The 18,588-nt window shown below is 40.5% G+C and overlaps 1 protein-coding gene across 1 annotated transcript in view; it reads right to left on the bottom strand.

The window, feature by feature from the left end:
* MCM10 (minichromosome maintenance 10 replication initiation factor) overlaps nucleotides 1-18,588 on the bottom strand; it is a 948,221-nt gene that overhangs the window by 427,538 nt on the left and 502,095 nt on the right. The gene's annotated exons all lie outside the window — the stretch shown is intronic.

Genomic DNA, 18,588 nt, shown 5'->3' with positions numbered 1-18,588 from the left:
TGGTTTCCCCTGATTTGTAATATGGGAACATGGAGTATATTTAGAAGGCTTATGCTTTTAGGGCTCTGACTATGGAAATTTTACAATGAAGCATATTAGCAGGAGATTCAAATGATGTCGGTATCTACACAGTCATGACCTGGGGGGATAACTTGCTTCTTACCCTAGAACAGGGATACTAGGCACAGTCCAAAGAAAATGTGTACATCCAAAGAAAGGATGTGCAAGATTTAAACAAAGCCATGGGAAAAGGCACAAGAAGGCCATACCTAAATGTTGCATTAAATGCAGAGGACCCTCCTGAAGCAAGATCTAAGAATTTCCTATCTTAAAAAGTCTTGATGAGTGTGTATGGAGTTCTAAAATCTTAATAAGAGCTGGATAAGTATGTAAAAATTCTACTGAAGTCTACTCTTTCACATGGACCTGAGAAAGAGACAATAAGGAGATGGACAATGCTAGCCCTGAAGAAATACACATCACAGCCATGATGCCCATTCTGAACAGGTTTCATCCGCTTTACAAGGGAATAAGGTTTGCAAGACTTCAAGAACTGAAACATCTGATTCATTTTCTGTGAAAAGAGTTTCTCTTCCCAAGTAAAGACTATACATTCGTTACTCCTATAGGTAGAAATACAACACAGCTGGCAGGTAGGTTTGGATCAGAAGTCATGACAAGCTGACATAGATGGCTGAAAAGGACCATCCTTCAACATACTTTTTGCTTGGCTTGGGAAGGGAATCTAAGATGATATGGTCTGGTAACTCCATCTAATGATTCCATTTGATTTAGAACTTGGCCAGGGGAATTATTACGATAGCAACTAATGTGTTTATATTGCGCTGTCGAAAACTCAAACTGTCGACAGCCTAATAATCGACACAAAAATGTCGAAACCCCCTAACATCGAACACACACAAAAAAAAACAACCACCCAAACACAACACAAATTGCTCTATGCAGGGGGGGCAAGTCTCCTTGCACCCCCTACACCCCCTGCTACTTAAATATACCAACTACAAGATTGCACTACATTGCAGTAAACGGAAATCTCCCCTTATGGAGATTTCCGTTTACACGCGCAATGACTTTCGCTTTCGACAATTTGGTGCCGATAATATCAGCTTTGATATTGTCGGCCTACGACAGAGTGAAGTAGACCCCAACTAACACAGGCTTAATAGCATTTCTCTTGCCAGAAAATGTCACAACTCCCCAGCCTCTGAAAAGCAACAAGCAAAAAACTATATCCTGCCCCTGTAAGGCAAAGATTCTGTCTTGAACTGAACCGATGACTGGACACAAGAAAGACACTGACAGGGTAGGAATGAAATGTGACATCATAATGGCATGACTATGCTATCACTTCCAGGTCAGGAAGCAGTTTCACTACTTAAGCCCAGAAAGAATGCCTAAAATGGATGGTGCTGAGAAGAGCCAAACATTAAGACATGGAAACATCAATGCTCCCATCTTCTAGTACTGAAGAACTTGGTAAAGACTTGTGGTACAGACTAGAGTATATCCCAAATGACATATCTGGGATATAACGTGGAGATGTTCAAGTATATTCTCTGCTGCATTACTGATTCTTGAATTCCTGCCTGCAGAAGCCTGATGACTGGCCAGAATACCAGAGTTTTCATCCTCTCCCTCCTGGCCAGCACACACCCTCCCCTATAGTCATAAAGACATTGGAAGTATAACAAGATATCAAGCACCATCTTCTAGGCTTTCTTGCCCCATGCAGGTTCAGCAATAACTCGTGGGAGTCAGGGCACGATTCACCCAAGGATGACCCATCCCTGGTGGAAGGGAGTAATCACAGCTACCCCCTCCCATGCCTGTTCCTGCAGGCAGAACAAATGTCTTGGAGGGGAGAAATCTGATCTTTACAAGGGGTAGAGGGGACTATCCTGGGTACCCATCTGAAACCAAGGGAAATGGAAACAGGGAAATGGTGCTGCGGTGGCGAACTTAGTCGAGCATCTACACTTATAGTAAATTCCTACACAACTGTATTATGTTCTTTACAGTTCACAGTAGCAGTACTCATTGCCTGGACAATATCTATGAACAAGATTGCATCTGGCATCTAAATGGGACAAGCGAAACCATATCCTGCAAGATGGCTATAGGGCAAAACCTGCCTTGGCTCTAGAGATGTTGTCAAAGTTGTAGTTCTTAATAAAGGAATGGAAATATGATCAGGTAGCTACATCCAGAATGGCCTGTATTGTTACACCTCTAAGGAAGGATGCGGTGGTAGCTATAGTCCCAGAGGAATGAGCTCAACTGTTTCAGGGAGTTGTTTTTGTTGGGGTTTTAACACAATATACTCAAGAGGGTGATCCACTTAGAAACAGTTTGCCTGTTAACTGGCTTTCCTTCTTGCCCTTTATTTATTTCATTTTTTTTTTAATTTTATTTATATTATTTGTTTACTGGGGTAGTGCAATAATCTCAGTGGACGACTTGCAGTTACAGCTCAGGTGAATAGGATCACTTAAGACATGAACAAAACATATTAACAGATACAAGGATATGCTAGAAATGTGTGTGTGTGTGTGTAGGTGTACATATATAGGTAAGGGTAAAACTTGGCTAGGCTTGTAAGGGCCATAACACATGTATCCATCTATATCTATACGTGTGTGTGTGTGTGTGTGTGTGTGTGTGTGTGTATGCATATATCTACATACATACATATATATATATATATATATATATATATATATATATATATATATATATATATACGTGCATGCACACACACATTTACAGATGCAAGTATATGCTACATCATATAGTACAAGAAGCAGTTTACAATGTCAAAACATGGTTGGAAAAATGAACTTATGCTTAGCAGAGCTTTAATGATCAGATCTAGCCATAACGACTGAGATGGTTTATGCTACAGGGACAGCATCTTAGAGGAAAATAAGAATAGTTGGAAGAAAGGATACCATGGGGAAAAGATAGACAAAAGGTGAGAGAGAGGCATGCAGAGGAAAGAGGAGTAGAAAGGAGACATGTGACAGAGATGCAAAGAGAAGAGGGAAGTAGTATAAATGACAGGCAGTAAGTAAAAGGATGACAAGATGAGATATGGAATGATAAAACAGGGTTAAAGGGGTGTATGAGAGAGCTGCAGGGTTCGTGTCACATGACTTGATTGAGTACAGCTACACTTTGCTTGGGAGAAGAGGTGTTGTCTGAAGTCCGAGTATTTTTGTACATGTTGGAATGAGAGAGGAATGGAGTCTCATAGTTTAGGTGCTAGAATGGCGGCTGCATGGTCAAAGCTATAAAGTTTACTTTTTGGAGTTAGTAGGGTGGGTTGAGATTGAGAGATACCCCTGAGATTACATGCAGGGGTTTTGGTAAAAAAGTTTACGAGTGAAAAGGGACGATGACCAGGTGAAAGGGCTTTGTGAATTAATGATCCTAGTAGAAGGTTGGCTCTCAAATGTACTGGGAGTCATTAAGCTTTTGTGGGAGTTAGGTGGTACCACTCATTATTGGGGGAGTTAGCAATGAACTGGCAGATTTTATTGGAGACGGTTTGTAAGGTGTGGCATTCAGTTATAATGGGTAGTCCATATTAGAGTTGAGATAGGAGTATTTCTTTGCCTATGGCAGCTTTGGGTGGCTTGGACAGAAGAGGTGATAGCTTTTTCACTCAGAGCAGTAGCGTGTTAATTACATTGCATGTGTTTGAACATGTAGTTGAAAGTTAAGATACTGGCTTAGCCAAATGCCAAGGTTTTTAAAGGGTGTGGCAGCTGGGTGCTTTGGCTATTTTTTTGGTTGGTTCCAAACAGCATATGTTTCTGGCTCATTAGCCACTGGTTGAGTGTGTGGAGATCATCTTGGAGCTGAGTTAGAGTGGGATTTGTTTGAACTGTAGATGACCATGTCATCTGCATAAAGAATTAGAGATGTCTGAGAATGATCAAGTAAGTTTGCTGGTAAATATGGAAAACAGCTGGGAGACTCCTTTCATAACAGGAGCTGTTTCAGAGTTGGTGGTGCCTACTTTCACCTTGAAGGATCTATTGGGGAGGAAGTCTACAAAGCTAGGTTTTGCACGGTCATTGTCTATTTCAGTTAATTTGTCAAACAGAAAGTCATAATCAATTAAATCAAAGGCTTTTGTGAAGTCAATAAAGATAGCTCGTCAGGTTGCCTTTGCCCACATTGGACAGGATGTCATCTGTGAGGCAGTAGAGAGCCATTATGGTGATGGTTCTAGACAAGAATCCATGTTGCTTCTTGGACAGAAGATGGCATTGATATAAATAAGAAGTAATTTGGTTATAGGTATTTTTTTCTAGCATTTTACCTAAAGTGGGAAGTATTAAGATAGGACAGTACTGCAAAACAGCAGTTGGCTTGGGTGTTTTTGGAATAGGAGTGACTACTACTGTTTTCCATATATGAGGCATAATTTTATGTGTCAAGTAACGGCTGCATATGTGAGTGACAGGGTGGGAAATGAGGTCTTGAGCCCAGAGTGCATCTATTTGTATTTGGTCTGATTTTCACTTTCTTTGGTTCTAATCTTTTCAAAATGGAACAATGGAATGTAAAGTGGGGGCCAAGCGTGGCTGTGGGGGCAGTAGGTTTGTGGTGTTGATGTGTGGCAGGTTGCTGAACTCATTGAGGAAGACAGTGCATGAGAGTTTGTAAGTATTGGTTTTACTGGGATTTAGAGGAGTGGAATTTATTCAAGGCTTAAAAAAAAAATTGGTCAGACTTTCATAGAATCATAGAAAGTACAAGGCCAACTGCACCTCGTCAGTACCACCCCCACTTTGATCTTGTCCTCTGAACAGCAACAGTGCAATTATATTAGGGGTGAATCTGTGGATACCCATACAACTGTCTAACTCCTTTTTGAAAGAAGACACTGTGTGGCAATGCTTAATTTGGAAAGGAAGTTTCTTCTGCAGACAGAGAAAGTTTTGCATGACAAATTTGTCTTGCCACCACATTTTGCTTATTTACTGAAGTAGTTTTAGATCCTCAGTTCTAGTGTTAATGGGACTGTTTGACTTGTGGAGAGATGAGAGGTCTTAAAACTAATGGATTCCTAATGGCCCGAAAAGCAAGGCACAGATCACGACCAAGATGTCTATAGGACACTGAATAAAAGGACAGTGTTTCCCATCTCTACTAGTAATTACTGTCTTTTAAATGTGTGATCTTTTTAGTAAGGAACTTATGGGGTCTTTCCAGTTGCTTGATACATCAAAAAGAGATAGTGTATTGAATAACAGGTTTTTATCAATGTGGAGTACAGAGGGGTAAACTTCCTTGACTATGGATGAAATAATTTACGCAATCAGGTGTGCTAGGTAAAAAGATTTTTCTAACCTGCTACAATATGATGGTCAAAGGCAAGGGAATTATCTACCACTTTCCCAAGTTCTTTTACAACACTTTCATTTTGAAGTGGGGTGTTGTCTATACATTAAGATGGATTAAGAGATTGTTTTTCAAATATGACAATATTACACATTTTAGCATTTCATTTTATCCTATTTTTTGACATCTAAAAGTTCAAGATGGAGCTTCTGCATACCAGAGGGGAACTTGAGGATGACATCAAGTTTGCATTCGTCCACAAAGTTGGTTAGCCAGAGATCCCTATTTGTAATATGGAGATCTGTGAAGTAGACATCAAAGAGCAGAGGTCCCATAAGCCCTGAGGAATACCATTGGTCATGTTAATGTTTACTGAGGATGCACCCGTCACCCTCGCTACATGGATTCTATCACTCAGCCAATTTGTTATCCATCTAAATATGTAGGGACCATTTAAAGCTTACTCAGCTTGTTTATTATGTTAAAATGTTGCATGGTGTTGAAAGCTATAGCCAAGGTGAGGTATGTTGTATGGCACTTCCAGTGTTCACAGCTTGTGTTACTCTAGCAAAGAAGTAGACCAGATTAATTACACTAGACCTACCCTTAAAGCTGAACTGCAAGAGATCAAGCCTTACAAGACATTTGATATTAACATTAATTAGGTAAGTTATGATACATGTTCCATGGCTTTGTAGATGAGATTAGTCAGGCAAATGGGGCTGTAGCTTCCAGGGGCAGTGGTGGTTCCACCTTTGAGAACAGGCATCACAACAGCTGTGCATCATATTTCTGGGACAAAACCAGACGCTAAGCTCAGGCTGAATAGCTATAAGAGCAGGTCCACTAGGATGTGTTTTGTACTGTTTATCAGGCACCTGGGTATATTATCAGGCCCCATGGGTTATGCATTTTTCATTCTGAAGAGTACTTTTAGCAACTGTTCTTTGATTAAGATGGAGGGTTTGAGATTAATGTGTGATATATGGGATTTGTACAGTTGCTTCAAGGGTGGAATTTATACTGAACCTGTTTTGCCAGCATGCTGGCTCTCTACTGGATCAGATTAGGTAGTGCCATTTTGGATAGGTTCTAAGGAATACTGGGTGTTATTCCTTTGTTTCCTAAAGTAATCAAAGAAAGATTTGTAATTGCCTTTAGCTTCTGATGCTATTGTAGGTTCATGGGATGCTTTTCTATTCTTGATGGCATTTTTAGATTCACTCTATAGCTTTTTAATGTTATCCTTGATTTGAGAGTTCTTTGATTTGCTATACAGTTTATGTTTTCTTTTATTGTATTTCTTTTACTGCATTTTGTCAGTTTTATATGTAGATCACCACGATGGTTTATTTTTAAATTTCTCGTTTTGTTTGGATCTGGTAGGGATTGCCACATCAATGCATTTATTTAGGTGCACATAAGCGCTTGTTTGCTTAACTACTTGCTCTGTCAGTATCTTGGGTAATGCAGTTAAACTTGAATTTTGAACTTTCATAATAGAATCGTAGAAGGTTTGTAAATTTAAAAGTTTGTGAGGTTTCCATCTAATTGTTTGAAGACTATGAAGGAAAATTATACCAGATTTAACTGGAGAAGGGAAAACCAGGGGGATAGGTGTTATCAATACCATACTGGTAAAGGCCAGGTCAAGAATATTGTCCCTACTGGGTTTCTTGACAATTTGGTTCTGGGAAGAATTTTTGGATGCAAACTAAAGTTGAGGTATAAGTATCCCACTTTTATCATTAGGTAGTTTAGGTCTCCTAGGATAACTCTTTTTGATTTGGAGTTCATTAAGAGTATTTAGAAACTAAACATGTTTTTTTTTTTCTAGGAGCATAGATGGGGTCAGTTGATTCTGTTTAGTATGATTTGGATGTCTATCAGTTCAGCTTCTGGGTCTCTATGGAACTGCCTTGAAGTGATATAGTCCCTAATAAACATGGACACTCCACCACAGTTATCATTGGGCCAAAAGGCATGGAAGGCGCAAAACGCTGGAATGGATGGAATGCCTTCTGTACATGTTTATTTATTTATTTATTGAACAGGAAAGTCCGACTGGATGCATGTCCATTTTCAGCAGAGGCCCGGGGAGAAAAGCTCCACAGTTAAAGTTTAAGCAAAATATAAGATGTATACAGAAGCATTCAAATTTACATAGATAGTACCAAACGTAACATTGAATAGTAACATAGCATTCAAGTCGATTCAAATTTGCATAGTACCAAACTTAACACTGACTAGTAACACAGCACTGAAGTTTAAAATTTAACATATTTACATAGACTGTACACATCTTTTACAGTTTTAGGTTGAGACATTACATAATGGTGAACACTGTTAGTAGGGGTTGTTTTTATTTTTTTTACTTTATACAGCTGAGTTGTGAGCAAGTTAGCCATAGCAGGGAGTATAGCAACAAACAGAACAAAGATTAGACATGGTAGGGAGTATAGTAGCAAGAGAAGAGACAGAGATGGGAAATTGGATAACAGGTTAAGTAAGAAAAGCAGGAGGAGTAAGTAGCTTACGTAAAAAGTAAGAAAAGAGAAAAGTAAAGTTTAGCGGATAGATAACACAGTGTCCTAGCTGTGACATATGGGTATTGACTAAGGAGTTAGAATTAGAGGTGGAACTGGAAGGAAGCTAGAGAAGTTGCATTCTTTTGGTGATGAAGCTGAAGTCAGAGAACAAGAGTAAGGGGAGGGGGGCCGGGGAAGGGGGGGGGGTCAGCCAGGTGGGAACACGTGCATATCCATGTGCACTTTAGGTGTTCTTTCAGAAGTCTGTTAAATGTAACCTCTGAGCCTGCTGAGGTAATAGCTGTAGGTAGGGCATTCCAAACTTTGCCTATGTAGTTAGGGAAGAGGGAGTTCCCCCTGCTGTTTTGTCGGTATCGGTGACCTTGATTAATTTTTTGTCGCTAGAGCAAAGCTGTCTAGTTTTAGCTTGTAGTTCTAGTAGATTGACCAGTGTTGGAGTTTTGTCTGGGAGCAGTAGGAGACTGTGGGCAAAGGAAAGTTGATAGTTTAGGAGATTAGGGAATTCAAGCCAGTCAAGTTGTTTTAGGGAATGGCAGTGGTGGGCTTGGTAGGAGGCACCAGGAGCAAATTTTGCAATTTGATTGTAACAGGTGTTGAGTTTGGCACTTTCAGTTTTGGGCAAGTTGGTGAGAATGCGTGCGGCATAAAATAGTGTGGAAAGGAGGTGAGTTTGAGCAATTGTTATCCTAGCAGGTTGTGTTAGAAATGGTTTATTTTTATACAGACTGCCCAGTTTTTGTGGATATTTTTAATAGTTTGATTTATATACTGATCAAATTTGAGGTGATCATCAATGGTCACTCTTAGCAATTTAATGTGAGTGTCAGGGGAGATGACAGTCCCATCCTAGACACAATATTAAACGGACTTGGTAATGTGGTAGATTTGTTAGGTGTAAATAGCAACAGTTTGTTTTTTTAGGGATTTAGTATTAGGTTTTTGTTAAGAAACCAGTATTTGGTGGTATGGAAGACTTTTTGGGTTATAGAGAGGAGTTTCTGATGATCACTGGCTGAACAGACAAGTGTTGAGTTGTTAGCGTATTGTATAACTACTGCATCTTGACAGATGCTGTGGAGGTTATTGGTGAAAATGGAGAATAGGAGGAGACCTAAAGTGGAACCCTGTGGGACTCCTGTAGTGATGGGTAGCAGTATGGATAGGTTGTTGTCCCACCAAACTGCTTGTTGTATTCCTTGTAGACAGTTCTGAAACCAAGCTAATGCTTGGTTACTAAGACCAAGATCAGTAAGGGCTTGTACTAGTTTAAAATGGCTGATCAAATCAAAGGCCTTTGATAAGTCCAAGAATATGGCAGAAGTTAGATTTGCCTGTGTGTTTTGGTTGATGAGGTTTGTGAAAGAGTAGGGTGGTGGTTGTGCTATGAGCAGGCCAAAATCCATGTTGAGTAGGAGACAGAAGTTGGTTGTTAAGCAGGTATGGCATAAATTGGTGGTGGTGTATACATTTCTCAACTATTTTAGCTAGTGGAGGCAGGATGGCTATGGGGTGATAGCTGGTGAGGTTGGTGGAGGTACCGCCTTTATGGAGGGGGATAATATAGGAGGTCTTCCAGATGGGTGGCACTGAGGTTTCTGAGATAGATCTGTTTAGAAGGATAGGTATAAGGAAGGCAAGTTCATTGGCAGCCAACTGAAGGTATTCAGCAGACACCCCCATCAGCTGCTAGTGTAAGTTTGGATAGCAACCTTTTGACATAGTTGGTAGGGATGGGTTGAAATTGGAAAGTTGTTTTGGATCTATCAACAGGTTCTGGGTAATTAGTGGTGGTGGATGTGGGCTGTTTTTGAACAAGATTAGAAATAATTTCTATGAAGTATTTGTTAAACGTGTCTGGTATATTTGTGATTTCGCTAGTGGAGGTTGGGGGGGGGGGGTCTGCCAGGGTGGAGTAGCTTATTTATTCCTGCCCAGAATTTCCTGGGGTTGTTTTGATGCTTGTTTTGTAGCTGTAGGAAGTAATTCTTTTTATCTGGGAGAATTGCTTTTTTAGTCTCATTTCTAAGTTTTTGGAAGTGTTCCTTAGTTGCTAGGGTTTTTGTGGCTCTCCAATGATACCAGGCTTTGTTCTTTTCTGATATTCTATTTTTAGTCTCTCTGGTACGCCAGGGGGCTGTTCTTGTTTTGAGTTTAGTGGTCCAGGCTGGATCGTGGGCATTTAGGATTTCTAGGAAAGTGTTATTGAAATGGCTTATGGCTTCTTCTAGTATGTTCCAGTTATGGTGCTTTAGCTTGAGTTTGAATTTGTTGGGGTCAAAGTTTTTTTGTGTTACGGGTTGTTTGTAATATGGGGGTAGGATTAGCCTAGGTTTTGAATTTTAGTAGGAAGGTGGGTTGATGGTTGCTGAGGGAGTCTGGGAGGACGCCTGCTTGGTAAGAGGTGTTGGTCTTATTTATTAAGATCCAGTCTAGGATGTTTTCTTTGATTTTTGCATTTCCTAGTCTAGTGCTTGATTTGATGACTTGTGAGAAACTGTAGAGGTTGATATGGTTTGTGAGGTTAACAGCTGAACATGTGTTCCAATGTACATCGTCTTTGGAACATTCTTTCTGTATATTTTGAAAATAATACTGATCCTGGGGTTGCCCAGTTCTATTAAAGAGCACTGCAGGCCAGTAGTTCGAACTTGGCTTGGCAGGGATCCAGGGAAAAGTAGATTAAAAGGAGGAGTTTCTGTATATTTTGAAAATAACACTGATCCCGAGGTTGCCCGACTGATCTCCGGTTCTGTTAAAGAGCACTGCAGGCCAGAAACCAAGTTTCTTTAATAGCACATGCATATATGCATTCCAAATGCAGCAGGGCCTTAAGATCAGGCAATTCATTATTTGGACTCCTGGTGATGAGAACAGCCACCTTGATGTGGTCTGGTGCTTGATCTTTTTTTTTTTGAAGGCTAGGAGAGCCATTCATTGGACTCTGCCTAAAAAAAGACACTATGGATGCAGCAAAGGCTTTAGCCAGCATATAAAGCCACTGGAATGAGTAGTGCAAGCCATCCTTGGCAAAGCAAAGGCGACTGTCTAGCATCTCCTTCCATGCTGACATATTCTGGATCCCTTAGAATGACATTGGCTATTCAGACAATTCTTGAAGCCAATCATCTTTTCCCTGTACTTTGGCTTCATTTGAGTAGAAGGAAGGATTACACTCAGAACCAGGGTCTTACCTGCCTTTGTGACAAGCAAAGAGAGGTCGTACATGTCTCGCTGCACATCCATTAGGGTTCTATGTGCCAGGTCACTCACATCCATATGGACCACTACCATGTCAAAGTCATATTTCTTTGGCATAATGGTCTTTAGGGTCCTTGATATGTCAGTGATCTTGGCCCCTAAAAGGCAACTCACTATTACACATTCTTCGTCCAGCCCTGTGAGAGTTGAGTTGTATCTGACAGTGGAGTCACTAATGACTCGAACACTTCTGTTAGAAGAGTATTAAAGTACAGTAGTTCTGGAGTAGTTAATTACCTGGTGACCCTTTACAGTGCTAGTGTTAATAGGTGTTGCAGGGTTTGATTTATACTGGGTCCTAGATTTACTATTGCATCTCTCACATACAGAAAGTGATGAGCTAAGCAATAATTCATTGTCTGTGAGCATTAGGCACTTGTTACACTGCCTGAGTATAACTAATGCTATGAAGCTGGCAGCTGAGAGTGGACAAGCTGGCTGACCTTCCATTTTACTCCAAGACTACAGTAAATTATTAGCAGGTGTTTTGTATGTGTGGTGTAAAAAGGGATAAGTAATATTACAGAAATATGGCTTAAAGACTTTATTTACAAAAAAGCTTGTATCTGTACTGTAACGGTGAAAAAGTAAAAAAAAAAAAAAAAGATAAAAAAATGCATAGTTCCCAGTTATTTAAGATAGTACTGTGCTCAAATTTAATAAGTAGATAGTGTAGGAATACAGTCTTTTAGCAGGTGTGACAATGACTAGGTTTGTCTGTACAGAATATAACATTAGAACAGTATGCGCACAAGTAATTCAGCACTACATTACACAATGCAGAACAGAGCCCAGTGCCATTTATCCCAGAAGAGAAAATGAAAGAAACCAACAGAAAATGAACTAGGAATTTAGGAATTCAAAACGTCTACTTCCAGAATACAGTAGCAACTTATTTCTTTGTCACATAACTACTGCCACTGGTTCTTAGAAGCAACACATTATCAAAAACTATCTTGAAAACTTACAAGTCAACAGCAAAGTTTAGGAAAAGCAGAGGAAAACAATCAGATACCAGAAACACTTCAGCAATGCAGTAACAGCCAGGCCACTGAATACACACAACAGAACATGTTTTAACCAAACAGCAAAAAAGCACATTAAAACAGAATAAAATAGTACTTGAACTTTACCATTCACTAATCAACAGCAATTGCAACAGAAAGCATTACCTTCCTATTCTTTATCTGAGGAATTAGCAGAAAATGCCTGCTTTAGTAACTTCAGACCATGTGATCTGTGCTTAGCCTACTGGCACCTTTAAGTTGAGGCAACAAACATGGTGCCTCACACTTTTTATCCAAGCAGGAAAACAGAAGAAACCAATAGAAAATTAGCTAGGAATACAGCCTAAACTGCCTGCTTCCAATATACAGCAGCCTTTCCTGGGGCTTTGTCCTGTCCAAGTCAAACCTCAACTGTTTGTGTATATCTAGGGAGTACAACAGTCTATCCTATCTTATCTGTATCTGTGATGACAGAAAATACTGGGAAATGAATGTCTTAATTTAATGACCGTTCCTTATGCATGTAGGGCACAACAGTGAGTTTTAATGCCAGGTAACCCTGTCTTTGTGGAACACTAAAAGGGAGTCACTGCACATACAAGCTGGGAGCTTGTCATTTTGAGATATGTGTGGCTGAGGTATGGGCTGTTAGGAGAGCAGTTTTCTAATACAGAAACCTGAAGATCGTAGACAAAGCTGGCTCAAACGGAGGAACAGTTAGGTTTTCCAACATAAAATGGAGTTTGGAGTGGTGCAATCCCTTTTTGTGGAAAGAGTCACACATGTAGAACGCCTTTTAAGAACTGCTTCCCTGGCAACTGTGAAAAAAGTTGGGGCTCAAGAGGAAGAGTAGTAGAAATTGTAGAACCATCTACCTTAATCAAGCACAACATAATCCTTGAACAGGTCTTACCCAGGGGCATCTGTGGTAATTTGGGGTCCTGTCCTCTGTTTTGGCACCAAAGCGTAAACCTTTTTCTATTTTACTAAGTGAAATTTTCTCATGCTGGGTTTCCTTGCCTTCCTTCAGATGTGACATCCTCAGAAAACATAACCTTAAATGGCATGTGTGCTAAATCATCTAAAATGTCAGGCCTAGCATTGGCAAATTTGGATGAATGGTTGATCCTTGCCCATGAGACATCATGAATGGTCCCCTTCTTTGCCAGACACATCAGGAGGCAGAACCAATGCTGCATGGGCCAGAAGTGTACTATCAGGATAATTTTTGGCCCCTCCTCTCATATTTGTTGTAGTACCTAAGGGATTGGGAAATGGGGAGGGCACACAGAAAATACACCAGCCCAGGGATGAAGTGGACATCTGTTGGCCATGCCCTTCTTGTTTGCATCCTGGTGCAATACCTGCTCAGAGGTCTGTTTTCTGAAGAAACAAAAAAATCTGTTTCTGGCATACCTCACTTGTGAACTAGATCTACGAACACTTTTTTAGCATCCATGTTTTGTGATCTAGCGCTGATCTCTTAAGCTGTTTGCAATTCTATTGCTCAAAGGAGGATGTCTTGCCTCCTCTCCTAGCTTTCATACATGCATGGCTAGTCTGCACAAGAGATAAGACTGGGCTCCCCCTTGCTTGTTTATGTACCACATCATTTTGCACCTGCTGTCAAATATTTTTGAATATTCTGATGGCTAAAACGACTGCCATCAACCCTCATGATGTTTGTTTTTCCTGAAACTATTGCCCCCCTTCACTCTCCGGTCTTCCGCATGGGCTTCCCATGCACAGTCTGAGGAGTCTGCTGAAACAGCCCGAGATTCTGGTTCCAACTTGAAAGGCAAACCCTGGTTCACCGAGATCTAGCCAACTCACCAAGGCAGTTCTTTCTTGATGCAATGCAGTAGAGGATGCTGTTCTGCAGGGAAGTGCATACTGGCACAAGCTGTATTTGGGATACCACTGCAGTTTTCACATATACACCCTTACCAAGGAGACAATCAGAATGCAGAAGGCCATGAATCTCAAAAATTCTGAGGAACTCCTTCAGTGAAATACTGTTGCACTAGGAAATCCTGTTGAAATATAGTGAACAAACAGGATCTTGCCAAGGGGTAGGAAGGCTTTTTGCCTGTCCAAATCTGGAAGGGCTCAGGGACAGTGACCTGCCATGCTGGGTGATACTTTTGGTTGCTCACAGGCAATGCCACATCCTGGAAGCAAGTCATGGTGATCTTGAAAACCCTTTCTACCTCCTGTAGGGAAGGGGCCTGGATGAGGCAATCACCCAGTTATAAATTATGTGACCACCATTTGACCTGCAAAAAGCTATGTGTAGGGCCAGGCACACTAGGAGCAGGAAGTATGACAATAATGCCTGCTGCTGTATATATCAGTAACTAAATGGCCACAGAGTAAAGTCATTCTTAAAATATGCAGTGGAAAGTGCTACATTTCTAGCAGAGTGGCCTATAGTGACAGAATTTTCCATCAGGGGTGTGGAGGTTAGCAACCTTATAGCAAAAAAATAATGAGGTAGAAATCCTCCTGTGAATGGGGCTGTCTGGCAACTTTTCAGACACTCTCTCCTTGGAGTGAAGGGGACATAAATGTTTTGTTTCCTTTAACTCATGTTCCCACCTGAGCTGGTGGTACAAATTTGCATTTTAAAGGCCAAGCTCTACTCTCAGAGTTCTATCCTGGCCAAAAAAAAAGAAAGCAAGAGAGAAATGAATAAAATGATGTAAAATATGTCCATTGTGAACCCCAAATCAGAATAAAGGGAAAATTATTTTTCACTACTGTGACAAATGGACTGATCTCTGGAATGCCCTACTTTCACAAAATCCAATATAAATACATTTTCTGCACCCTAAATTCCAGAAGAGGACTGGAAAAGTGGTTTAGAAGTCCAACTGAACTCACACATCTACTGGAATCTGAAATGCTGTGAGTGTGGATGCCACTGGCAGAGGCCCATTTCCACCCATACACAGTATTTACAACCTCATTCCCCCTTTGCTTAATGGCAGAAAGCAATGATAAGCCTATCTGCACAGCCTTTTATATGCATTTACTTTGTCCCCATCTCTACTTTCTCTACCTGTCCCAAGCTCTTCTGAATGCTTCTGTAGATTCCTTCTCCTCCGTCAGTTCTGGTAGTCCATTCTACAGGTCGAAAACCCACTCTGAAATCTAGGGAGTAGTTAAGTCCTTACAATCTGCAGCCTGTTCCTCTCCTGGCATCAAAAAAACAGTTCTAGCTCCAATGATGTGTTTTATAAGCTTGGTATGGAGACCTAAGAAAGGAATTTCACTACTTCCAAAGAGTCAAAGGCAACACTGTAGACTACATCTATGAAATTACGAACAGCCTCAACTTCTAATTTTCTAATTGCAGTAAAAATACAGAAAGCATGTCAGGGAAGAAATGTTAATAAAATGCTGTTAAGCTAATCAGATGCAAGGACTAAGCAGAATGCTATAGTCACAGCTTGTACCTCACTGGAATTTTTAACTTGTATCCTTAACTATAACACTAGTATGACAACTTCTTTGAGAAAATTATCAAAGAAAAAAAAAACCCAGATCAGTGCCTATATTACAACTACCAAAATAGCCAAGAAAACTGAAAGTATGAAGCAAGATTTTCCCTCCAAGAGGTGCTAATATGTACTCTGGAAACCAGGCTAAACGGACAGACTGATGACACTCAGTACTCACAGCAACCCACAATTTTTTTCATATTTTACTAAAGAACTGAACATGGTATGGATGCATTTCACTCATACTACAGACATCCAGGTGGAAAGGTGGCAGCATTGCCAGGGAGAGAGGCCAGGGAGGGTGAAAAGCTATGAACCCCTGAGACTAAAGGCTGTTCTGATAATGAAGTTCTCAAGGAAGAGTATAAAGGCTTGAACCAACTTCATAAGCTCTTGTAAGGGGACTCTGGAGAGGACACTTCACTCATGCTAAAGCAAGATAGTGGATATCCGAAGGTTTGGACATCTTGGCACTGATTTTTGGGAATGATGGCCACCTTACTAGTCACCAGTCATAGGCAGGCTTCAATGACAGACGTTTGATACCCCAAAACTAAGGGAATATTCACCCTCCTCCTTTTGTAATCAAAATACGTACACTGGAACCAAATGCCAGCGAAGAGGTATTTATTTCATTTTATTTATTTATATTTATTTTCTGCAGTAGAGCATGATCTCCATGGACCTTTTTCAAACTCAGTCTGGCAGCGGTGGCTGGTTAACTGACTTTCTCAGAGTCGCACATTCAGGCAATGGAAATGGAGGGAAGCAAACCTTGCACCACTAGACCACAATAAACTGCTTGGTAACAACTCCTTAATCCTCTAAGCCAATTACCAGACATCATTCCATCCAATCGACTGACCCTTTGCAGGGTATCAACTTGGCAGGAAATGCTGTTGTCTAAGGGCATGGCAACCTTTTGAAAGTCATTGCCCAAGACTTTGGTCCAAATAAGTGTCAGAGCTGGGAGTAGCAAAAGCAACCCAGTGGACTAAACACCACTTGAGCCTTGTGTGGCCTTTCAGTCCAATGGATATTTCACTGGCCTCCTGAATTCCATCTCTACTGTGTGCTTTGTTTGCATTTTTCAGTTTGGGGGGCTATGACCTGACTGATACTATGGTAGCACTAGACAAGATGCAGATTTTTTTTCTGGTTCAGATAGTTCTAAATAGAGTTGGCTCTTTAACATTTCCGTACAGGATTTCCTTCCTAAACGTTATGCACTTTAGAAACTGACAAATGTCTCTGATGCCTGAAAACTAATTACCTAGAAAGAAGGATCACAATATTAAAGAACATTTTTCTTCCAATGGGTATTTATGTGTACTCTTCAAGTCAGGCTTTACTGACAATGCTCAGTACTTGCATCTACCTACAAACGTTCTAATAATGCAGCAAAAAGGAAATGAAGGCAGCATGGATGAATGCATCTCTTACCGTCCATCTATCCATCCATCCTCAGCCCTTTTCCCATTTTGCACATGGAGTCAGGATGTTACTTCAGCAGTGAATCATCTCGAGTCAAGGTTTACACCGCCGGGTGGCTAGACCTGACACAGTAGTTCATTCATACCATTCACTCGCACACACACACTCTCACCTATGACCAATTTTAGAGTGCCCAATCCACCTACTGCATGTCCTTGGAATGTGGGAGGAAACCAGAGCACCTGGAGAAAACCCACGTGACCGCAGGGAGGACATGCAGACTCTGAACAGAAGGCACCCCAACCGAGAATTGAACCGAGGAACCTCTTGCTGTGAGGCGACAACACTAACCACTGCACCACCGCAGCCACCCTGAATGCCCCTCTTACACCACCTGCATATTATATATGAATATGTCCCTCTTACACCACCTGCATATTAACATCCAGGTAGGAGTGTGTCATCCTATGCAGGAGGGGGAAAAGGGGGAAAAAGAAAGAATGTTACAGTTAGTTCTGAGAATGAGATGTTTAACTTAGGTTGCACTTAATGCTTTGGGTTACTTTTCACTTTAAGAGATATTAGCAGACTATTCCAGTATACGGAGATAATTATACAGAAGTATTTATTTTAAAGTTTCCTGTGAAACAATACCTTTCCAAGCGCATAAAATAAATGCTAGTTTAGCAGATGTAATGCTTGTCCCTTACTATACACTTCACATTACATTAGGAGCATTGCAATTATTAATCCAACAGCAGCATCACAAGTATTGACACCATAACATTTACTGTAAGATAGTTTGCAACTCACCACAAGGGTCTCAGAAAAGACTGCATACAGAAGATAAAGTCAAATAAAATAAATCATCTGCTTGAAAAGTAGTATTTAACCTATAGCTCCTTCTAACTGCAGAGCAAAAGAAAAACTGCAGAAATGAAGTAATTACAGGCCATTTAAAAAAGTAATGCGTCTTTAGGCGGTATGTTAGCTGTCTCACTCACGTGGTGTGAGATATAAGCATTAACTTTCTGAGCTAAGCTGTTACAACTTACGGAACATAAACACTAAACTGTTCGATGCAAAAAAAAAAAAAAAGTATGCTCAGTATATTTTTAAGAGTACATCTAGCATAGGTGCAAGGCTTCAGTCCACATTTCCAACCAGTCAGTCAACTACCTAGGTAGTAACCCCTATGGAAGTCTGAGGAAGCCACAAAAAGGCGCATTTATAATGAGTAAGAACAATAACACTGGCTTGTATTTCTGAAAACATAAACTTACAAGCAACTGTTTCCATGTGCACCCAAACATATGGAGCAAGTTAATACCAGCCATCCTTGGTATAAACAGCACTTTACTTAATGGAAAACCAGTTGGTCAAGCAAGGGGTTATATGTGAGGACAACCTCAACAGACAAAAGCTTGGCAAAGGGTGAAAACAAAACTTGTTATTCTTCTTTTG

This window comes from Protopterus annectens, chromosome 11.part0, assembly GCF_019279795.1.
Source record: "Protopterus annectens isolate FY-2018-M chromosome 11.part0, PAN1.0, whole genome shotgun sequence".
NCBI lineage: Eukaryota > Metazoa > Chordata > Ceratodontiformes > Protopteridae > Protopterus > Protopterus annectens.
This window is presented reverse-complemented; position numbering and strand designations above follow the sequence as displayed.